This window comes from Hibiscus syriacus, unplaced genomic scaffold (assembly GCF_006381635.1).
Source record: "Hibiscus syriacus cultivar Baekdansim isolate YM2019G1 unplaced genomic scaffold, ASM638163v2 tig00110602_pilon, whole genome shotgun sequence".
NCBI lineage: Eukaryota > Viridiplantae > Streptophyta > Magnoliopsida > Malvales > Malvaceae > Hibiscus > Hibiscus syriacus.
Genome location: NW_024062798.1, coordinates 2,171,966 through 2,178,435, shown reverse-complemented (window position 1 = coordinate 2,178,435; position 6,470 = coordinate 2,171,966).

The window sequence follows — 6,470 nt, the reverse complement described above, 5'->3', positions numbered from 1 at the left end:
AAATGAATTCATATACTGCAAATATAACATTGCCTTTGAGTAAGCTGATTCCTGATCTTTCCATGCTCGACGCACTCGATGGAAAAAATTACATGAGGTGATCCCAATGGATTTTGTTATTCTTTGAACAGCTTGACCTGGATTACATTTTGCTCAAGCCATCGCCTATCATTATGCCGAACACCTCAATTATCGGAGACAATGCCAATGCGATCCAGTCTAATGTCGCCTTTGCAGCAGCTGCTGTAACTACCGCTACTACCGATAAATATGAAAAGGACAATAAGATAGTGCGAGGACATCTTCTTAGCCACATGTCTAACAAATTGTTTGACATGTTCCTTAGAGAAAGAAGTACCAAGGTGATCTGGGACACTCTAGAGAAGAAGTACAGTGCTGACGATGCGGGCATAAAGAAATACGTTGTCGGAGAATGGCTCAAATTCCAAATGACAGACGATAAGCCATAATGGATCAAGTCCATAACTACGAGAATCTGGTGACCGACATCGTTGCTGAAGGAATGCAATTGTGTGAAGTACTCCAAGCCAATGTCCTCATCGAAAGCTGCCCAAGTCCTGGTCTGACTATTGCAACTCTCTCAAGCATAAGAAAATAGATATTTCACTTAAGGAACTGGTGGGCCACATGAAAATTGAGGAGGCCAACCGTATAAAGGATATGTTACAAGTTCCTTTAGTAATATGTCTTTTAAATTTAACTTGGAAAGATTGTGAAACGAGATAATCTGAACAAAAATATTAAACCTCATAAGGATGCCAATTTTAAGAAACTGGGAAAGGCCAAAGCTGATGGAAAGACGCTCAAGTGTTATGTTTGTGGTCTAGCCGATCACAAAGCCTATCAATGCCAACACTGCTCAGACTGCTAGAATGACAACAACCCAAAAATACATGTTGCAGAGAATGATGATGACAACATTGATGTGGTGGTTTTTGAAGTTAACTTGGTGGAGAATATTTCTGAGTAGGTGGTTGATACCGACTCTTCCAAACAATTATGTGCAAGGAATGATTTTTTCACTGAGTTCGAGGATGGGAACGGAGGTGAACGAGTGTACATGGGGAACTCTAGCAGTTTTAAAGTGTTGGGTAAAGGCAAGGTTTTACTCAAGCTAACTTCCAGTAAAACTTTAGCCTTAAATAATGTTATGTATGTACCTGTCTTGCGTAGAAATTTAATAAGTGGTGGTTCCTTCTGAATAAGAAAGGCATTAAGTTAGTTTTTGAGGTAGATAAACTTGTACTTTCCCAAAACAGTGATTATGTAGGGAAATGTTTTTTTAAACGGGGGTTTATTTGTCATAAAAACTCAACTTAATAAGAAAAAAGCTACCACTTCCACTTATATTGTTGAATATGTTGATATGTTGCATACTAGATTAGGACACGTTAACGTTCATGCTTTAAAGAAATTAATGAAAATGAATGTTCTTCCTAAATTAGACATAACTAGCTTTAATAAATGTGAAATTTATATAGAAGCCAAGCATGCTAAACCTCACTTTAAGATTGTTTCTAAGAGAAAGACTGAATTGTTAGAACTCATTCATACTGATCTAGAAGACTTTAGAAACACTGAAAGTAAATGAGGAAAACACTACTATATAACTTTTGTAGATGATTACTTGAGATACACAAAGGTTTATCTCCTTAGAACTAAAAACGAGGCTGAAAACTTATTTCTTATTTATAAGGTAGAAATTAATAATCAGTTTCATAGGAGAATCAAACGTCTTAGATTTGATAGAGGTGGTGAATACATATCAAATTTCTTAAAAGAGATGTGTGAGAAAAATGACATAATTCACGAAACTTTAGCCCCTTAGTTTCCTCAACAAAATGATATAGACAAAAGGAAAAATAGAACTTTAAAAGAGATGATGAAATCATTGTTGATAAGTTTTGGATTATCTGATAACATGTGAGGGGATGTCATTCTATCGATAAATCATATCTTGAATCGAATACATCATAAGAAGTTAGATTCAACTTATATGATTTGTGGAAAGGATACACTCAAAATCTATAATACCTGAAAGTGTGGGGGTGTATGGATAAAGTGGGATTGTCGGGTTTTAATAAGTCTAACGTATGATCTAAAACCGTTGATGCATTGTTCATATGGTATGCTACAAACAACGCCACATTTAGATTCATGCTTCTACAAGACTATTCTATTTGTGAGTCGAGAGATGTCATTTTCTTCGAAGATTCTTTTCCCTTAAAGAAACCTATATTGAATGATAAAACAGAAATAGAAAACATTACATCCACTTCTTCTAGTGTACCTGCTAGGTCTACTCAAGAAATTGAATTCGAACCTAGAAGAAGTAAAAGACAATGAATTGAAACATCTTTTGGACCAGATTTTATAACTTCCTTTATTTCTGAGATAAATGATTTAGACTCTCTTTCTGATCCTATAGCTTAAATATTTCTGTTAGATGAGGATCCTAAGACTTATGAGGAAGCTATACGATTTATCAATGCTAGTTTCTGGAAAAGCTCTATTAATGATTAACTGAAATCGATAATGTCTAATCATACTTGGGAATTGGTCAACTTGCCTAGGGGATTTAGAACTATCAACAACAAATGGATCTTCCGGAAGAAATTGAGGTCATATGGTTCTATTTAGAGGTACAAAACAAGACTAGTTGTCAAATGATTTATTTAAAAATTTGGTATAGACTTTTTCGATACCTACTCTCCCGTAACGGAAATCTCAACGATCCGGGCATTATATGCTTTAGCCTCTATTCACAATTTGCAAGTACATCAAATGGATGTAAAGATTGCATTTCAGAATGAAAACTTAGATGAGGAGATCTATATGGAACAACCTCTTGGTTTCGAGGCGTTTAGTATGGAAGACAAAGTATGCAAACTTAAAAAGTCGCTTTATGGCCTCAAGCAAACTCCTAAACAGTTAAATAGTGGTATGAGAAATTTCACAGAACTATTCATAGTTTTGGTTTTGTTGTGAATGGTTTGGATGCATGCGTGTATTCGAGGATGTTTAGTGTTGATTGCATCATCATAAGTTTATATGCTGATGACATGTTGATTTTCAATAACAACATTGAGTCCATTAACAAAACAAAAGATTTCTTGTCCACTAAGTTTGAGATTACAGATTTGGGAGAAGTCAATGTAATCTTAGGAGTCAAAGTTACCAAAACTGAAAAGAGATTTTCTTTGAGTCAAGCACACTATATTGAAAAAGTGTTGAAGAAATTCGACAGTTTTGATGTCGTCCCGGTTCGAACTCCTTATGACCCTAGCATACATCTCTTTAAGAATAAAGGAAGTAGTGTTTCTCAAACTGAATATGCTAAAGTGATCGGGAGCCTAATGTTCTTAATGAACTATCATAGGCCCGATATTGCTTATGTTATGAGCAGACTTAGTAGATATACCCATAATTCAAGTAATGAGGATTGGTTTGCTCTCAAACGCTTACTCAAGTATCTTAAGGGTACAATGGATTGGAAACTTGAGTTTGTTGGCTATCCTGCAGTACTGGAAGGATATTGTGATGCCAACTGGATTTCTAACAATGATGAGGTAAGCTCTACGAGAGGGTATGATTTTACTTTGGGTAGAGCAACAATATCGTGGAAATCTGTGAAACAAACTTGTATTACCCATTCCACTATGGAGTCAGAGTTTATAGCTCTTGACTTAGCTAGGCAAGAAGCCGAGTGGCTCAGAAATTTATTAGCTGAAATTTCGTTGTGGGGAAGACGAACTCCTCTTGTTTCCTTATTATGTGATTTGTAAGCTGCGATATGTGTGGTGAAGAACCAAGCTTAGAATGGTAAAAAAAGACACATTCGCGTAAGGCATGAATTTGTTAGACAATTGATAAGGAATGAAGTACTCTTCTTAGAGTATGTGAAGTAGGAAATGAACCTAGTAGATCCGTTTACCAAAGGGTTAAGATGAAAACTGGTACTAGATTCATCAAGGAGGATGGGTCTAAAGCTCATTTGTTGAGGAATTTGTGGTGGATACCCAACTTAGTTATCTAAGTTTAATGTGGTCAAACAAAACCATGAGAAGACTCATAGTGTACATTTATTAATCTATCCCTATGACGAATAATGTACATGCCCAGGTTGAGCTTAATTGCTCTTAATAAATTCATAGTCCAAGCTTTCGGTGGTCTTAGTGAGAAAGACTTGATAAATTTACTGATTTTGGTTTAATATCTATTCTTAATAAGTTCATAACCTAGAGTTGAGTGGGTAGTCCTAATTGATAATGACAAGATGATCTTACCGCTAAAAAAGGTTGAATTTTATGAAAAACTCTTAATGAATTCAAATCCAAAGTTTGGATGGTCATAGTGAGAATGACATATTGAATTCATTGATTAAAGAGGTTGAATATTTATTCTTAATGACTTCTTATCCCAAAGTTTGGGTGGTTCATTTATAATGAACTTGAAGAAAGTAACTATACCCTCTGTGAGGTTGAGCTGTTGTTTAAGCTCTTAATTATTTCATAGTCCTGTTAAGGATGATTTATGCCGAGATAAACATGATGAAATAACCTACGTAAATAAGAAGGATTAGCCACCTTCTATGAAAAACGTTGGCCATTTTTCTAGCACGCTTACTAGAATCCTGAGGTAAGATGATCAAATATATATTTTTGTATATATATTATCTTACAAATGAAAAAATATGAAAGAATTTTTATGGTATATATACACCTTTCCCCTATTTTTATATGAAAATTTATCTAACTTTTAGGTAGTAAAAATTTTGAATTCCCAGACTTAACACATCGACATATGCTTATGAAAATATTATACTAATTATTTTAATTTTTTTTAAAAATATTAAATAATTTTTATTATTTTAAAATCAAATAATTTACAAATCTTCAATATTTGGTTTTAGTTCTGTTTTAACCATAAATATTATAAACAATAGACTTAAATATACAAAAGGTGTCCAACCTATGTCCATTTTTTCAGTTTAATGCTTAATGCTTATTTTGTTCCAGTTTGTAAATTCAAATAATTTACAAATCTTCAGTATTTGGTTTTAGTTTTAGTTTTGTTCTAACCATAAATATTATAAACATTATGTTTAAGTATACAAAAGGTGCCCAATATATGTCAAATTTTATAGTTTAGTACCTAACGTTTATTTTATTTCAGTTCGGTGCCTAACGTTTCATTCCATTACATAAAATGGGTCAAATTATAACGAAGTATTAAATTTGGTCATTAAGTGACATGTGTCACAACCTTGTAGTTTTAAAAAAATTATTTAAAATTTAAATTTTAAAATATATATATATATATATATATATATATATATATATATATATATATATATATATATATATATATTAAAAACACAAATTTTGAAATAAACCAAAACTTTAAAAACCTTCATTTCAATCCCTAAACCCACGTCGACTGTCGCCTTTTGCCATCGATGAAGCTCCACCCGACCTCTCCCCCCTTAACGACTAAAATTCCCATGAAGTCGTGACCAATCGACAGTTGTTCGGCCTTCGAAATCACGTGGGATCGCGATTATCATCCTAGGGTTTGCGGGGTATAAAATGTTAATTTATCGTCGATCGGTCACGATTTTATGGGGGTTTTGGTTGTCGAGGGGAGGGGAGGCGGGTTGAGCTTCGTCGAAGGTAAAAGGCGGCAGCCAGAGTGGGTTTGGGGTTGAAATGAAGGTTTTTAAAGTTTGAGTTTATTTCAAAATTTGTGTTTTCTTTATATATATATATATATATAATTTTAATTTTTAATTTTAAATAAAAATTTTAAAATTACAGATTGTGACACGTATCACTTAACGTGAAAATTAACGCAATTGATGGCTCAGGAACCTAAATGAGTAACAAAATAAAACGTTAGACACCAAACTGAATCGAAAAAAATATTAGACACTAAATTAAAAAAATATAGATTAAATATATTTTGTATATTTAACCCTAAACATTATGTTACTTACAAAAGAGGTGAGCGAGTAAACGACGATATCCACCGAATCAATAAAATTGTACGGACAGATTGGGGACCCCACCGAGGATTTGAAAGAATGGAGACATTCTTTCTATAAAAAAGGGATTAGTTTGAATTTAGCCATTTTGGCGTTTCTTCCGTTTCATCCCTTTTTTCTTTTCTTACATTCATCTCCCGATAGTCTCGCTGTTCCCTTCGATTCAACGAAGCAGATTTTGGATCATTCCTGCTATAAACCCCTTCCCTCTTCTTTCAGAATCAGGGTTTATCTCATTCATTCATTCATTCAATTCCTTTTCTTTTCCTTGTTTCCTAGTTTGCTTCCCTGGCCAAATTCAATGGAAATTTGAAACTTTCCACACATTTCTCTCTCAATTTCGGGGAAAAGTGCGGGACACATACATAGAGAGAGAGAGAGAGAGAGAGAGAGAGTGGTTTCGCAA